The 16,754-nt window shown below is 41.0% G+C and overlaps 1 long non-coding RNA gene and 1 pseudogene across 2 annotated transcripts in view; one reads left to right on the forward strand and one right to left on the reverse strand.

Moving 5' to 3' along the window:
• Positions 1-5,642: 5,642 nt before the first annotated feature.
• Positions 5,643-16,754, forward strand: part of LOC309515367 — a 158,367-nt pseudogene continuing 147,255 nt past the window's right edge. Inside the window, exons 1-2 of the transcript XR_014224579.1 lie at positions 5,643-5,757; positions 10,508-10,595. The product of XR_014224579.1 is annotated as an uncharacterized misc_RNA (transcript). The remainder of the gene's footprint in view (positions 5,758-10,507; positions 10,596-16,754) is intronic.
• Positions 8,366-10,531, reverse strand: LOC309515382. The gene is made up of 2 exons (XR_014212442.1): positions 10,428-10,531; positions 8,366-8,526 (listed from the first exon to the last, which is right to left on the reverse strand). It is a non-coding gene; the product is annotated as an uncharacterized lncRNA (long non-coding RNA).

Genomic DNA, 16,754 nt, shown 5'->3' on the forward strand with positions numbered 1-16,754 from the left:
AATGTGCCAAGGCACTAAGTAATTAACGAAGAAAAAGACATTGTCGTTCAGGGCAAAGTACATGGGAAAGCACATACTGTTGAGATGTATGACACTTGCTCTTGATAGTATTTTTCAACTAACCAGAATAAAACTTAGGGAGACAAATAATGTGGCCATCTCATACCCCTCAACTATCCCAGTAAAACCAGGACTTCCTGTTTTTTCTCATGACAGGATGGTGGTCCTCACCACCGTCACGATCTCACACAATCTTAAGCTTAAACCATCCTAATTGGCTATCTCTATACTACTACTACTATTATTATTATTATTATTATTATTATTATTATTATTATTATTATTATTCTGCCCGACGGTTCATATAAAAAGATAACAGTATTTAAAATAAAAATATAAGCAATAACCCGATAATACACCCCCCCCAAAAAAGAGCCCCATTTTAAAAGGGTATGGGATGTCGATCAGGTCAACCAAAGGCCTGGTTAAAAAGGAATGTTTTTGCCTGGCACCTAAAGGTGTATAATGAAGGTGTCAGGTGAACTTCCCTTGGGAGAGCATTCCACAGACGGGGAGCCACTGCAGAGAAGGCCCCGTTCTTGTGTTGCCACCCCTCCGGACCTCTTGAGGGGGAGGCACACAAAGAAGGGCCTCAGAAGATGATCTCAGGGTCTGGGTAGGTTCATACAGATAGAGGCGGCCCTTGAGGTATTGCAGTCCTGAGCCGGTTAAGGCTTTATAGGTCAAAACCAGCACTTTGAATTGGGCCCGGAATTGCTCCTGTGTCCTGCACAATGCCATAGCAACAGATATATTTAAGCAAAGTTATAAATTTGTCCCATACAGAATGTTTCATTTCCCTGTCAGTGTTATCTTGCTACATGAAGAATGTCTGAGTCCAGTTTAATTATTGTTCTCCTGGCTTTAATGCCACCCTCCCAGTCTTCTGCTGAAGGCCAGCGAGAGGCTTGTGATGGGTATTATGCTAGCAGAAAGACAGAAATGCATCTTCTATTCACTAATTGGGGATGCAGGAAGAATTAGCAAGCTGTCGGGGCTTCAGACTAGTTGACCTTGTTCTTTCAATGTCTTGCAATATTAGAGTCATTTTGCAAAGCAAGCAAGCTTCTTATACTGTATGAGGAGAAAAGCATAAAGTAAGAAGCATGTAGAAACAGGGAGAAATTGGGGTCACAGGTCCATTCATTGAAAAAGTACAATTACGTCATAACTTAAAGCAGAGTGGGGTGCAGAGTATAGCTCTGTTGGATCTACTTTGTATTTTACTAGAACCCCAAGTTCTGGTCATCAGAGCCAGATTTAAAAAGACATGTCCTTTCAATGAAAGCATAAGATGCCTCTGAGCACATTCTGAGCCTAAGAGTTTATTTTCAGCCGAATTCATGGTCCTTGAACACAAAGGTCCACTCCTGGTATTAGCTCTCCTTTCCTTACAGCTGTCTAATTTAGGTGGGGAAAGATGGTTTGCAGTTGCTATGGTTAAACAACTGGGAATCAGAAATACTTGCTGATCTACTGCTAATCACTCTGAGATCTACCAGTAGATCTACCTTCTTCCTTGCCATAGCTTAAATGTTCTTTTAGGAAGAAAATTGGGCCCTCCCAGGTAGCTTTCCTTCCACTTCAGAGTGCCTCTCTGTTTAGCTAGCTGTAGTACTGAGAGAAATACCAACTAGAAAAGGTCCTTAGGGTTAGAGATTCTTCAGAAATAGTCAGTGTGTCCCAGACAGGGATTTTCTCCTGCCGAAACTTAGTTCTAGCACCAGGTGACCACAAACCTAGACCAGGGCCAGTGGCAAGTGGAAGAAGGAGGGGAGGAGGAGGAGGCAAAAGAGAGAAGCCCAGACTGGTGCAGGTTTATTGGGGCCTGCAACTGAATAGGCAAAGCAAGGGTGTCAAAACTCACCTAGCAGACATTTCTGTCTTTCTCCACACCCTTCTGACAAGCTTCCAGGTGTCAAAAGGACTTGTGCTGTAGTAGAGTGTCGGATATCATCTTTGGCCAGAGCAAATACCTTAAGGGCATCTCAAGAGCAACTTTACGAACACAGGGGCTGGTACAGTGCCAGTGATGATATATGGACAATTTATAGAAATGGGAAAGTTCAAAGAGATCATTAAGTGCAAGTGATCAGTCAGGTGGTCATTCAGTGAATAGCGAGAGCCTGCTTCAGTTTGAGTTTTAAAAGGGGAAATTGAGTTCCCACCACCACCAAAAACAACAACAACACAAAATACAAATTGCTTGGGTAGCAATATGTTGTTGTAGCTGACACTTTTGAAAGAACGGTGGTACAAAGAAATAGCAGAAATTCTTAGTTAGAAAAGAACAGTTTAGCTTAGTTGCGTGGGAGGTATAACATCTTATGGGTTTTAAGATGCTGCATCTATTCTTATACTCTGACTTGTTGCTCGGTTAGTAACAAGTGTGCTAATATTATGATACCAAAGAGCCCTGTGACAAACAGTGAGTTGTGGCATAAGGCTCCACAGATTACAATCCCCTCCATTGGATTCGTGAAGTATTATCCTGAGTTGAAAGTTATATATATATGCATGGTTTGTGGGCACATATTATTATAATGAAGGAAGTAGGAAACTGAACAAGTTTTGCACCAAGGGAGGAAATATGAGGATATTAAACCCATCAAAGCTAGATGGGTGAATGGGCCCATTCCCAATACCATTTGCATCAGTGTTATGTGCATCCATCACATTTGACTGTAATTATCTCCACATTTGGCTGCAATTATCCCTACAAATTACTAAATGGCAATGCAGATGTAATATGTCTAGGATGCCTCTGAAGCCTCCTGGAATTATGGCTAAGTGAATGAAAACACGGGGAAGACCAAAGGCGGGGTGGAAGAGAGACAAACAGATCTCTCAGAATGGAAAATGGAAAAAAGACACCGGCTATCTGAAAATGCTAAGATATACACTGATATAAGAAATGGAGAGTATATTGGAGAATGGAAACCCACTGTTACCGGAGATGCAATTGTTGCAGTGCCATCGATTTTAATTTTGAGTTTTTTGTGTGGATAAGAACTGCCTCGACTATTGATTTATATGACACAGGTTTCATGAATAAGGCTGGTGCCAAAATGAGTACTTGAAGAAGCATCCTAGCAACAGAGCAATCATTCGGTTTGTTATTTCAGCAGACTTTGAATTCATTGTTGGAGCTATGCTCATCTTTATTACCAGTTTGCTTGCTTTAGATGTTCTCAGCATATTTTTTCCTCACAGCGATGGAAGAGCAGCAGTGGAGCCAGATCTAAAATATAATTTGCTGATTTGATGACAATTCTGTGGGAGAGAGGCAGGAGAGGATATATTGTTTAATGATATCCTTCCTAACTTGCGCTAGCAAGTTCTGTATCTTAGCAGAGTTTAAACTGTTCCCCTTTAAACCAGGGGTCAGTAAACTTTTTCAGCAGGGGTCCAGTCCACTGTCCCTCAGAACTTGTGGGGGGCCGGACTATATTTTTTTTGGGGATGAACAAATTCCTATGCCCCACAAATAACCCAGAGATGCATTTTAAATAAAAGCACACTCATGTACTTTTACTCATGTAAAAACACCAGGCAGGCCTCACAAATAACTCAGAGATGCATTTTAAATCAAAGGACACATTCTACTAATGTAAAAACACGCTGATTCCTGGACTGTCTGTGGGGCAGATTTAGAAGGCGATTGGGCCGCACCCAGCCCCCGGGCTTTAGTTTGCCTACTCTTCCTTTAAACGCGCAGCGGTTTGCTTGTTGCAAGTTCGTCTGAACCTCTCTATATAAGATTCTTGGTAAGATCCCTTCTTGCCCCTCTTAAAAAGAATAGAAATGACAATCTTATTAAAGTGAATATAAAAGCAGTTTACTCACAATCATTCAGTTCACAGTTGGATCCCTGAAGGCAGACTTAGGTTACAAAAATATATACACATTTGGAACTATCCCATAAGGGAATAGTTCCTAAGTGACTGCGAACAGACAAACGAAGGAGCTGTGCTCCCTTGCCCAGGTTTGGCCTCACAAACTCTAGTCACATGCAGAGGAAGTTTTGTCCCGGCTCAGGAGGAAACAGGAAGTTTTCTCCTGGGTGATACAAAGCATTCCGTAGCATATCCACTCTAGGAATGTTGTACTTGACTGCAATAATAATAATAATAATAATAATAATAATAATAATAATAATAATAATAATAATAATAATAATTTATTATTTATACCCCACCCATCTGCTGGGCCTCAGTGTCCGGGTAGAACAATGGGGGTAGAGACGCTCCTTCAGGTATACTGGACTGAGGCTGTTTAGGGCTTTAAAGGTCAGCACCAACACTTTGAATTGTGCCCGGAAACATACTGGGAGCCAATGTAGGTCTTTAAAGACCGGTGTTATATGGTCTCGGCGGCCACTCCCAGTCACCAGTCTGGCTGCTGCGTTCTGGATTAGCTGTAGTTTCCGGGTCACCTTCAAAGGTAGCCCCACGTAGAGCGTATTGCAGTAGTCCAAGCGGGAGATAACCAGAGCATGCACCACTCTGGCAAGACAGTCCGCAGGCAGATAGGGTCTCAGCCTGCGTACCAGATGGAGCTGGTACACAGCTGCCCTGGACACGGATTTAACCTGTTCCTCCATGGACAGCTGTGAGTCCAAAATGACTCCCAGGCTGCACACCTGGTCCTTCAGGGGCACAGTTACCCCATTCAGGACCAGGGAATCCTCCACACCTGCCTGCCTCCTGTCCCCCAAAAACAGTACTTCTGTCTTGTCAGGATTCAATCTCAATCTGTTTGCCGCCATCCATCCTCCAACCGCCTCCAGACACTCACACAGGACCGTCACTGCCTTCACTGGTTCTGATTTGAAAGAGAGGTAGAGCTGGGTATCATCCGCATACTGATGAACACCCAGCCCAAACCCCCTGATGATCTCTCCAAGCGGCTGCATGTAGATGTTGAAAAGCATGGGGGAGAGGACAGAACCCTGAGGCACCCCACAAGTGAGAGCCCAGGGGTCTGAACACTCATCCCCCCCCCACTTTCTGAACACGGCCCAGGAGGAAGGAGCGGAACCACTGTATGACAGTGCCCCCAGCTCCCAGCCCCTCAAGACGGTCCAGAAGGAGTTTCACATCCCACAAATTCTCCTTTAATTCACATTTTGGATATAGGAGATGGGATATGGCAGAGTCAGATGATGATGATGATGATTTATACCCTGCCCATCTGGCTGGGTGTCCCCAGCCACTCTGGGCAGCTTATAGCATGATTCTCACGTGTTGGGAACAGGGAGAGGAATCTTCCCTTCACCATCGTAAGAGATTGCCTCCTTCCATGAAAGCCTGCTCACACCCTTAGACTTGGCAGACGGGCCCTTTTATGTCCTATCAATGATGACTGGACCTAATGGCCAGGGGTCCCTTTACCTTTACTAAACTGCATTAACTGAACGGCTTTGTCAGACAGGTAAGAAAACATTTTCTCTATAACGGCCACAGAAGGGCTAATGTTCATCAATTGTTCGGTTACAAACAAAATCCTGGTTCTTTGCGTTTAAGATTTAAGAGTCCTTGTAAAACTGAAGGTGTGAGGAAATGTTTCTTTCTGATTTACAGGTTGCGCAGCTTTTGACGGTTCTGAGCTCTGCTTCTTTATGGGTTTCTTTGGCTTGTTCAAGAAAGATGGAATTGCCACTTCGCTGTATTGAAGCTAAGAAAACGGGTCGTGCTGGTAATCCTTTCTCCTTCCCTTTTGAACTGCCTTTTAGAAAAAGAATGGAATGGCTATTTGTGCCTGATTGATGTTTTGGTTGTGAGAAACCTAAAACTTTGGGAAATCATTGCAAGATCCATTTTCCATGTTCCTAGCACTTTTGATAGCCATTTGTTGATTTTATTTCAGACCAACTTAGAAACACGAGCAGGTGGATTTATACTGCAAAGCAAGCCCTGTCTTCCTTGCAAGGATTGTCAGCCTGGTGCCCGTGGGCACCAGCACACCCACCAGTAACTCTTATGGTGCCCCTAGTGGTCCTTGAGTTTCATTTAGGTGGTCTGTGGCGTGTTTGTAAAAATACAATTAAAAATCATATAGCATCTAAATACAGCACATTACAGTTACTACAACCAGCAAAAAAGAGATTTTAAGGGTCACAATCCCCAAAATTTATTCCAATCCTTGAGAAGAATTTGTTTGCTAGTATCTAGTTACCATATTTTTAGGGGTTCCATAGATCTGTAAGTTACATTAAGCAACACGGAGTATGATTTAGAAACTAATCCTCCCCCCCCCACTCATTGTGCTTATAGAACTTTTCAAATTGTGTTAAGGGTCTCAGAGCTTCATTTGATTTAAATAAATCCAGTTAGTATTAAGATTTGACAAAGGTAAATTTATATGGCTAATAGATACAGGTTGATTGTTGATATAGAAATGTCGTAATGTGTATTAACCTTTGGATCCCCAGGGTTCAAATTGCTTATCTCTCCCTTGCTGGGGGAAAAAATCTGGCTGATGTGATGTTGGGATTAATGGAAAAGTTATAGGTGCAATCTTAGGTTGCCAGGTTTTCCATAGCCAAATAGTACAATTCTATATTTCCAGTATTGATTAAACTGCTTCCTTATTGCTGATTATTCCTTATTATCCTGATTATTTTTTGCTCCTTCAGAAGCAATTCTAAAGTGAAGTACCTGTAATTCAATGAAACAGGCATTATCCAGGAAACACACCGATTGTGGACAAGTGACAATAAAAAGGAAAGCATAGCTAATGGCTGCAAATAGAAGGCCACAAAACACAGTGCCGGTGGAGATGGAAACAGCAGCTCCTGCGATTAAAAAGAGGGAAAGGGTTATTTTTAAATTTTGAAATGTGTCAAGCTTCTAGCATTTGGGAGGCATATGGGTGGATGATTCCCTGTTTGTTTGTTTGTTTGTTTGTTTACGACTGATTAGCATAATGCCTGTCATGACAATGAGGAGAATGTATATGGAGGTACATGTCTTAGACTGAGTCAGAACTATTGGTCTATGTGGCTCAGTAATGTCCACATTGATTGGCAGGGGCTCTCTGGGGCTTCTGACAGGGGTCAGAATGTATCTCCATATACATTCTCCTCATTGTCAGAATGTTCCCTGGAGATGTTTATAGCTGAACCTAGGACCTTTGGCATAGTATTGAGTATTGAGCCATTCCCTGTACGGTCTCCCTCAGTGAAAGGCAGTGTTGTCCCATTCACTAGCAAGGAGTTCACAAGTCCAGTGTGTTAGTTTCCCCCCAAATGTATGAATGGTAAAAGAAATTAAAATGGGAGAAAATAAAACAATGTGGTACACTTAGGAATACCAATGAGGTGAAGGCTCAATCTGATCTCAGTCCCTGGTGACCCCAGCCTTTGGAATTCAAGCCAACTTTTATTTGCTGTGTGGCACTGCCCTGGTGCATTAATTTGAATTTTTTTTTAAAAAAGTAAGTGTATATTCCTGAACATATCTACTGAGAAGTTTCTAACACTAATCTCAGTATGATAGGAAAATGCAAAAGAAAATTATATATAAATATTTTATTGTTAATTATTCTTATTAATTATTATTATTAATTACTTCTGGCATTTGCCAGAAGCTATATAATGATGGTGCCAGGCACACCTCTGTTACGTTGCTTAGGGCTGCCACAGAAAATGCCCGATTTATATAAGGGGGAAATAGGTCCCTCCTCTTATGAAACATTTTACCATTGAGTGCGCCCACAAGTTTTGACGAATAATAATAGTCATTTATTATTTGATGGCCTGAGGTCATCAAAGCAAAGTACAAGACTAAGATTAAAAACAAAAACAAAAAAAAGGAATTCTAAAAACAGTGAGGCCATTCCTACACACTCAAAAGGCAATGAAACCATTCCTACCAAGGTACAAGTCATAAATGACTGGGTTGGGCCTTGGGGAAAGCTTTCTTAAACAAAACTGTCTCCAACGTTCAGTAATGTTGAACAGAGTCCCATCTGTCTCAATACATTTTGTCTTCCTGGTTTTGGTTCCCATCTGAGATCAAAAGTGACAGAAGCTCTGGCCAAACCCACAACCCATAGCTAGTGCGCTGCTTTTGACTTGATGGGTTACAGATTATTCACATCTGATTTACACCCCCCATTTTTCATGGATGTCAGTGAGGTTCCTGCAAGCATCTTAGTAGCAGTTTTCATAGAGGAATCCAAAGGGAGGGATAGTTTCAATATCTCCTTTGGTGGAAGTCATTTTTCATGGAATGCTTTTCCAGTTCTTTCTTTCTTTCTTTCTTTCTTTCTTTCTTTCTTTCTTTCTTTCTTTCTTTCTCTGCTCTGCCATGAATCGAAAAAATCTAGTTACACTTCTAGAAGTGAAAAGAACCAGGAATGACCTCTAAAATGTTGAGATATTGGGGAGTTGGGGTGGGGCTCTAGGCCTCTTTGTGGAAAAATATCCTGGCAGGGAAAACGCGTTTCCTGTTGTTTTTCTTTCTTTCTTTTTAAAAAAAAGATATTTATTAGAATTTTACAAACAGTAAAAAGTTACAGAATTAAGGATAAAAAATAGAACAGAATAACAATAATAAAAGAAAAAAAGATACGAAAATACAAAGACAAAATACATAAAAAGTAAAAAGAAAGTTAGAAAAAAAAGAATCAATATTTTCATGTCTTATATTTCAATTACTTGTTTCCTGACCTCCTCACACACCCCTTTTTTGTATTCCAGTTCAAATATTTAATTCAGCAAATCCTTACCCTCTATCATTTATCTTTACTTAATATCTTATCCTATTTATAACTATATATTTCTGTCAGGGAACTGCCATCGGAGGAACAGGTGGTGGAAGGGCTCACGGAGGCTGGGAGAGACTCAGCAGCTGAAGCAGGAATCAGCAGGGGGAGAGGTGGGTCTCTGAGGGAAAGCGAGCAAGAGGGAGGGCTCAGGGACACGTCCAGCGAGAACAGTGGGGAGGTTTCTGGACCTCCCATAGGGAGACCCACTCCTCGCCGGAAACTGTCACGCCGCGAGTCCAGAAGACGTGTTTCCGTTAAGGAGCTTTTATGCTGGAAGCGATTCCGAAGGCAACCACTGTCGGAATCTGCAAGTGACTAGAGCAGCCATGTCTGAGGGGCTCCGTCACAGACAGAGGTTTGTGAACTTGCACAGACTCTGAGGGACTATGATTTTACGCACAAGCAGCTCATCATCCCATCACAATTTCCAACCATTGTCAATCCGTATTTACATATTCTTATTAATCTTTTTACCAATACCGCTTATTTTCAATCCAACATCCCTTTAGCATTCATTAATTTTACAGTATTTCTGCAAATAGTCTTTAAATTTCTTCCAGTCTTCTTCCACCACTTCTTCTCCCTGATCTCGGATTCTGCTGGTCATTTCTGCCAGTTCCATGTAGTCCATCACCTTCATCTGCCATTCTTCCAGTGTGGGTAAATCTTGTGTCTTCCAATACTTTGCAATCAATATTCTTGCTGCTGTTGTTGCATACATAAAAAAGTTCTGTCGTTCTTTGGCACCAATTGGCCGACTATGCCCAAGAGAAAGGCCTCTGGTTTCTTCAGGAAGGTATATTTAAATACCTTTTTCATTTCATTATAGATCATCTCCCAGAAAGCCTTAATCTTTGGGCACGTCCACCAAAGGTGAAAGAATGTACCTTCAGTTTCTTTACTTTTCCAACATTTATTATCGGGCAAATGATAGATTTTTGCAAGCTTGACTGGGGTTATGTACCATCTAGAAATCATTTTCATAATATTCTCTCTTAGGGCATTACATGCCGTAAATTTTATACCTGTGGTCCACAACTGTTCCCAGTCAGCAAACATAATATTATGTCCAACATCTTGTGCCCATTTAATCATAGCAGATTTAACCGTCTCATCCTGTGTGTTCCATTTTAACAGCAAGTTATACATTCTTGAAAGTATCTTTGTTTTAGGGTCTAACAGTTCTGTTTCCAATTTTGATTTTTCCACCTGGAAGCCAATTTTTTAATTTAGATTAAAGGTCTCTCTTATCTGATAATAGTGAAGCCAATCTCACACTTTATCTTTTAGTTTCTCAAAACTTTGCAATTTCAGATTCTCTCCTTCCTGCACCAAAATTTCCCAATATTTCGGCCACTTGGCCTCCATATTGAGCTTTTTCTGAGCCTTCGACTCCATCGGTGACAACCACCTTGGGGTTTTATTTTCAAGTAAGTCTCTATATCTTGTCCAGACATTAAACAGTGCTTTCCTGACAATATGGTTTTTAAATGCTTTATGTGCTTTAACCTTGAGGTACCACAAGTATGCATGCCACCCAAAAACATTATTAAAACCTTCTAAATCCAAAATGTCTGTGTTCTCTGTTTTTCTACACTAAGGAAGTGTTGCCAGGAGATGTTATATTGACGTCAACTGTTGCCCTGCTGAGAACATTATTTATTTATTTATTTAGTATATAAAGTTAAAACGAAAATGAAAATGAAAATGAACAAAAATATCTGAGGATTGAAAGGAGGTGAGAGCAGAACATTATGGCTCAGGTAAGAACCCCTTTGAATAGGGGACATTTTCTATCAATCCCCACCCAGTCCAAAATACCTTCCCATTGATTGTTTTCCCTTTGACTGTATTTTCAAAGTCAGAATTGCCACTTGACTTGCTGTCTGTTATACCCTGCTATCTCTGGCTACAAGCCAACGTGCAGTTTAGGAGCAAAGTGTCATTGAACACAGTGAGACTAACTTCTGTGTTAGTCCCCGGGGCTTAGGGATGCCAAAAGCTTGAAAATCCTCTCCTGAAAGGTTTGGCACTCGAAACAGAAGGCTTTTTATCACAGGACAAGAAATCAGCCCTCAAAAACTTAACTGGCAGAAAATATTTTTTTGAAAAAATCCGTAAGCCCCGGGGTCACAATTTCAGCAAAAATCTGACTTTTGGCAATTCACTCAAAAATGGTGCCAACCGATTGCAAATGCTCCCCTGAAAGCTATGGCGATGGAAACAGAAGGCATTTTATCACAGGACAAGAAATCAGCCCTGAAAAGCTTAGCCGGCAGAAAATATTTTTTTGAAAAAATCCCTAAGCCCCGGGGTCACAATTTCAGCAAAAATCTGACTTTTGGCAATTCACTCAAAAATGCTGCCAACCGGTCGCAAATGCTCCACTGAAAGCTATGGCGATGGAAACAGAAGGCATTTTATCACAGGAAAATAAATCAGTCCTGAAAAACCTAACCGGCAAAAAATATTTTTTTGAAAAAATCCCTAAGCCCCGGGGTCACAATTTCAGCAAAAATCTGACTTTTGGCAATTCACTCAAAAATGGTGCCAACCGATTGCAAATGCTCCCCTGAAAGCTTTGGCGATGGAAACAGAAGGCATTTTATCACAGGACAAGAAATCAGCCCTGAAAAGCTTAGCCAGCAGAAAATATCTTTTTGAAAAAACCCCTAAGCCCCGGGGTCACAATTTCAGCAAAAATCCGACTTTTGGCAGTTCACTCAAAAATGGTGCCAGCCAGTTGCAAATGCTCCGCTGAAAGCTATGGCGATGGAAACAGAAGGCATTTAATCACAGGACAAGAAATCAGCCCTCAAAAACTTAACCGTCAGAAGATATTTTTTTGAAAAAATCCCTAAGCCCCGGGGTCACAAATTCAGCAAAAATCTGACTTTTGGCAATTCAGTAAAAAATGCTGCCAACCGGTTGCAAATGCTCCCCTGAAAGCTTTGGCGATGGAAACAGAAGTCTTTTTATCAAAGGAATATAAATCAGCTCTCGAAAACCTAACCGGCAAAAAATATTTTTTTGAAAAAATCCCTAAGCCCCGGGGTCATAATTTCAGCAAAGATCTGACTTTTGGCAGTTCACTCAAAAATGGTGCCAGCCGGTTGCAAATGCTCCCCTGAAAGCTTTGGCAATGGAAACAGAAGGCTTTTTATCACAGGACAAGAAATCAGCCCTCAAAAACTTAACCGGCATTAAATATTTTTTCGAAAAAATCCCTAAGCCGCGGGGTCAGAAATTCAGCAAAAATCTGACTTTTGGCAATTCAGTAAAAAATGCTGCCAACTGGTTGCAAATGCTACCCTGAAAGCTTTGGCGATGGAAACAGAAGGCTTTTTATCACAGGGCAAGAAATCAGCCCTCAAAAACTTATCCGGCAAAAATATTTTTTTGAAAAAATCCTTAATCCCCGGGTCACAATTTCAGCAAAAACCTGACTTTTGGCAATTCACTCAAAAATGGTGCCAACCGATTGCAAATGCTCCCCTGAAAGCTATGGCGATGGAAACAGAAGGCATTTTATCACAGGACAAGAAATCAGCCCTGAAAAGCTTAGCCGGCAGAAAATATTTTTTTGAAAAAATCCCTAAGCCCCGGGGTCACAATTTCAGCAAAAATCTGACTTTTGGCAATTCACTCAAAAATGGTGCCAACCGATTGCAAATGCTCACCTGAATGCTTTGGCACTCGAAACAGAAGGCTTTTTATCACAGGGCAAGAAATCAGCCCTCAAAAACTTACCCGTAGAAAATATTTTTTTTGAAAACATCCCTAAGTCCCGGGGTCACAATTTCAGCAAAAAACTGACTTTTGGGAATTCACTCAAAAATGGTGCCAAAAGCTTAAAGATGCTCTCCTGAAAGGTTTGGCACTCGAAACAGAAGGCTTTCTATCACTGGACAGGAAATCCGCCCTCAAAAACTTAACCGGCAAAAATATTTTTTTGAAAAAATCCCTAAGCCCCGGGGTCACAATTTCAGTAAAAAACTGACTTTTGGCAATTCACTCAAAAATGGTGCCAAGCGGTTGCAAATGCTCCCCTGAAAGCTTTGGCGATGGAAACAGAAGAATTTTCATCAAAGGAAAATAAATCAGCCCTGAAAAACCTAACCGGCAGAAAATATATATTTTTTAAAAAAATCCCTAAGCCCTGGGGTCACAATTTCAGCAAAAATCTGACTTTTGGCAGTTCACTCAAAAATGGTGCCAACCGGTTGCAAATGCTCCGCTGAAAGCTATGGCGATGGAAACAGAAGGCATTTTATCACAGGACAAGAAATCAGCCCTCAAAAGCTTAATCGGCAGAAAATATTTTTTTGAAAAAATCCCTAAGCCCTGGGGTCACAATTTCAGCAAAAATCCGAATTCGGCAATTCACTAAAAAATGGTGCCAAAAGCTTGAAAATGCTCTTCTGAAAGGTTTGGCACTCAAAACAGAAGGCTTTTTATCACAGGACAAGAAATCAGCCCTCAAAAATTTAATCGGCAAAAATATTTTTTTGAAAAAATCCCTAAGCCCCGGGGTCACAATTTCAGCAAAAAACTGACTTTTGGCAATTCACTCAAAAATGGTGCCAACCGGTCGCAAATGCTCCCCTGAAAGCTTTGGCGATGGAAACAGAAGTCTTTTTATCAAAGGAAAATAAATCAGCCCTGAAAAACCTAACCGGCAGAAAATATTTTTTTGAAAAAATTCCCTAAGCCCTGGGGTCACAATTTCAGCAAATATCTGACTTTTGGCAATTCACTCAAAAATGGTGCCAACCGATTGCAAATGCTCACCTGAATGTTTTGGCGCTGGAAACAGAAGCCTTTTAATCACAGGACAAGAAATCAGCCCTCAAAAACTTAACCGTCAGAAGATATTTTTTTTGAAAAAATCCCTAAGCCCCGGGGTTATAAATTCAGCAAAAATCTGACTTTTGGCAATTCAGTAAAAAATGCTGCCAACCGGTTGCAAATGCTCCCCTGAAAGCTTTGGCGATGGAAACAGAAGGGTTTTTATCACAGGGCAAGAAATCAGCCCTCAAAAACCTAACCGGCAAAAATATTTTTTTGAAAAAATCCCTAAGCCCCGGGGTCACGATTTCAGCAAAAATCTGACTTTTGGCAGTTCACTCAAAAATGGTGCCAAGCGGTTGCAAATGCTCCCCTGAAAGCTTTGGCGATGGAAACAGAAGTCTTTTTATCAAAGGAAAATAAATCAGCCCTGAAAAACCTAACCGGCAGAAAATATTTTTTTGAAAAAATCCCTAAGCCCCGGGGTCACAATTTCAGTAAAAAACTGACTTTTGGCAATTTACTCAAAAATGGTGCCAACCGATTGCAAATGCTCCCCTGAAAGCTATGGCGATGGAAACAGAAGTCTTTTTATCAAAGGAAAATAAATCAGCCCTGAAAAACCTAACTGGCAGAAAATATTTTTTTGAAAAAATCCCTAAGCCCCGGGGTCACAATTTCAGCAAAAATCTGACTTTTGGCAGTTCACTAAAAAATGGTGCCAAAAGCTTGAAAATGCTCTTCTGAAAGGTTTGGCACTCAAAACAGAAGGCTTTTTATCACAGGACAAGAAATCAGCCCTCAAAAATTTAACCGGCAAAAATATTTTTTTGAAAAAAATCCCTAAGCCCCGGGGTCACAATTTCAGCAAAAATCAGACTTTTGGCAATTCACTCAAAAATGGTGCCAACCGGTCGCAAATGCTCCCCTGAAAGCTTTGGCGCTGGAAACAGAAGCCTTTTAATCACAGGACAAGAAATCAGCCCTCAAAAACTTAACCGTCAGAAGATTTTTTTTGAAAAAATCCCTAAGCCCCGGGGTTATAAATTCAGCAAAAATCTGACTTTTGGCAATTCAGTAAAAAATGCTGCCAACCGGTTGCAAATGCTCCCCTGAAAGCTTTGGCGATGGAAACAGAAGGGTTTTTATCACAGGGCAAGAAATCAGCCTTCAAAAACCTAACCGGCAAAAATATTTTTTTGAAAAAATCCCTAAGCCCCGGGGTCACGATTTCAGCAAAAATCTGACTTTTGGCAGTTCACTCAAAAATGGTGCCAAGCGGTTGCAAATGCTCCCCTGAAAGCTTTGGCGATGGAAACAGAAGTCTTTTTATCAAAGGAAAATAAATCAGTCCTGAAAAACCTAACCGGCAGAAAATATTTTTTTGAAAAAAACCCTAAGCCCCGGGGTCACAATTTCAGCAAAAATCTGACTTTTGGCAATTCACTCAAAAATGGTGCCAACCGATTGCAAATGCTCCCCTGAAAGCTTTGGCGATGGAAACAGAAGGCATTTTATCACAGGACAAGAAATCAGCCCTGAAAAGCTTAGCCAGCAGAAAATATCTTTTTGAAAAAACCCCTAAGCCCCGGGGTCAAAATTTCAGCAAAAATCTGACTTTTGGCAATTCACTCAAAAATGGTGCCAACCGATTGCAAATGCTCACCTGAATGCTTTGGCGCTGGAAACAGAAGGGTTTATTAACACAGGCCAAGAAATCAGCCCTCAAAAACTTAACCGGCAGAAAATATTTTTTTGAAAAAATCCCTAAGCCCCGGTCACAATTTCAGCAAAAATCCGAATTCGGCAATTCACTAAAAAATGGTGCCAAAAGCTTGAAAATGCTCTTCTGAAAGGTTTGGCACTCAAAACAGAAGGCTTTTTATCCCAGGACAAGAAATCAGCCCTAAAAAACTTAACCGTCAGAAAATATTTTTTTGAAAAAATCCCTAAGCCCCGGGGTCACAATTTCAGCAAAAATCTGACTTTTGGCAATTCACTCAAATATGGTGCCAAAAGCTTGAAAATGCTCTCCTGAAAGCTTTGGCACTCGAAACAGAAGGCTTTTTATAACAGGACAAGAAATCAGCCCTCAAAAACTTAACCGGCAGAAAATATTTTTTTGAAAAAATCCCTAAGCCCCGGGGTCACAGATTCAGCAAAAATCTGACTTTTGGCAGTTCACTCAAAAATGCTGCCAACCGGTCGCAAATGCTCCCCTGAAAGCTATGGCTTTAGAAACAGAAGGCTTTTTTATCACAGGACAAGAAATCAGCCCTCAAAAACTTAACCGGCAGAAAATATTTTTTTGAAAAAATCCCTAAGCCCCGGGGTCACAATTTCAGCAAAAATCTGACTTTTGGCAATTCACTCAAAAATGGTGCCAACCGATTGCAAATGCTCCCCTGAAAGCTTTGGCGATGGAAACAGAAGGCATTTTATCACAGGACAAGAAATCAGCCCTGAAAAGCTTAGCCAGCAGAAAATATCTTTTTGAAAAAACCCCTAAGCCCCGGGGTCACAATTTCAGCAAAAATCCGACTTTTGGCAGTTCACTCAAAAATGGTGCCAGCCAGTTGCAAATGCTCCGCTGAAAGCTATGGCGATGGAAACAGAAGGCATTTAATCACAGGACAAGAAATCAGCCCTCAAAAACTTAACCGTCAGAAGATATTTTTTTGAAAAAATCCCTAAGCCCCGGGGTCACAAATTCAGCAAAAATCTGACTTTTGGCAATTCAGTAAAAAATGCTGCCAACCGGTTGCAAATGCTCCCCTGAAAGCTTTGGCGATGGAAACAGAAGTCTTTTTATCAAAGGAATATAAATCAGCTCTCGAAAACCTAACCGGCAAAAAATATTTTTTTGAAAAAATCCCTAAGCCCCGGGGTCATAATTTCAGCAAAGATCTGACTTTTGGCAGTTCACTCAAAAATGGTGCCAGCCGGTTGCAAATGCTCCCCTGAAAGCTTTGGCAATGGAAACAGAAGGCTTTTTATCACAGGACAAGAAATCAGCCCTCAAAAACTTAACCGGCATTAAATATTTTTTCGAAAAAATCCCTAAGCCGCGGGGTCAGAAATTCAGCAAAAATCTGACTTTTGGCAATTCAGTAAAAAATGCTGCCAACTGGTTG

Source organism: Podarcis vaucheri, assembly GCF_965113315.1.
Source record: "Podarcis vaucheri genome assembly, chromosome: 12".
Classification (NCBI taxonomy): Eukaryota; Metazoa; Chordata; class Lepidosauria; order Squamata; family Lacertidae; genus Podarcis; species Podarcis vaucheri.